The sequence below is a fragment of the Penaeus monodon genome, chromosome 24, assembly GCF_015228065.2.
Source record: "Penaeus monodon isolate SGIC_2016 chromosome 24, NSTDA_Pmon_1, whole genome shotgun sequence".
Taxonomy (NCBI): domain Eukaryota; kingdom Metazoa; phylum Arthropoda; class Malacostraca; order Decapoda; family Penaeidae; genus Penaeus; species Penaeus monodon.
The window spans coordinates 37,850,479-37,851,447 of record NC_051409.1 but is presented as its reverse complement, the minus strand read 5'-3'; positions in this window follow the sequence as shown (position 1 = coordinate 37,851,447).

Sequence of the window (969 nt, the reverse complement as noted above, 5' to 3'; positions counted from 1 at the left end):
TAGAAACCTTTAATTTCGTCATAAAATATCTATTCTTCCTAAGAAAAATCAAAACTTCAAAAACTACATTAACCGAACAAATCCATCGCCATAAAAAAAAAAAAAGGAAAAGGAAAATGCACTGTAAAAAAACAGCCTTTCATTCTTTAGAAGTTTATTTGTAAACAGATGGAATGGAATGTCAAAGATGTTACAAGGATTTTTGATAGGAGAGAAGAGAACACACTACCAGCCAATGGGAGCCGAACACCGTTGAGAAATTACTGGAACCACCCACGTTCTCTATTGTCAAAAGTCACCCAGTTATTTTTGTTGTCGTTTTTTATTCTCTTTCAAAATACTTCAGTTACTTCTCATTGCGTAATACACGTACTAAATAAGCGTTGACTCTCTACGATCACCTCAAGAAGCCCCATCACAACCAGCAGTGTCCATAGGCTAAAAAACACCAACTTTTGTTATCTCCATGCAAGCTTTTTGTTTATTCTAAAACCTTTTTTTTTGAAAGGGGGCAGAATGCTACATTGCTACTGCAGATCTTTCTGGGTATTTCTCCATTCTGGGTATTTCTACTTATTACATTCATGGCTTAACGCTGACTGACCTGAGTGTTTGGAGTAGAGGAGGTTAGACTTAAGGTAATTTCATCCTCCTTCTCCAAACGCGATGCTATTGCTCAGTGTATTGCGGTTTTGGCCCGGTAGGCCCGGTCCTCTCAGTTGAACAGCCAGACCACTTTGATTTCAGCATTTTGAACAGTTGTACTCTCTTGAGGATTGTTGTTGATTCAGTTTTCCAAAAACACCGGAACATTCAAGAGAAAATACCATCGGACCAGAATCACACTCGACAGATTGATTACTCGTAACAAACTTTGATTTATTTGAAAGCACTCGCTACATTTTTGATTAATCAGAGCTTTAAGAATGGTTAGACAGATGGCGCTGAGGTTCCTCCATTACGCTCGAC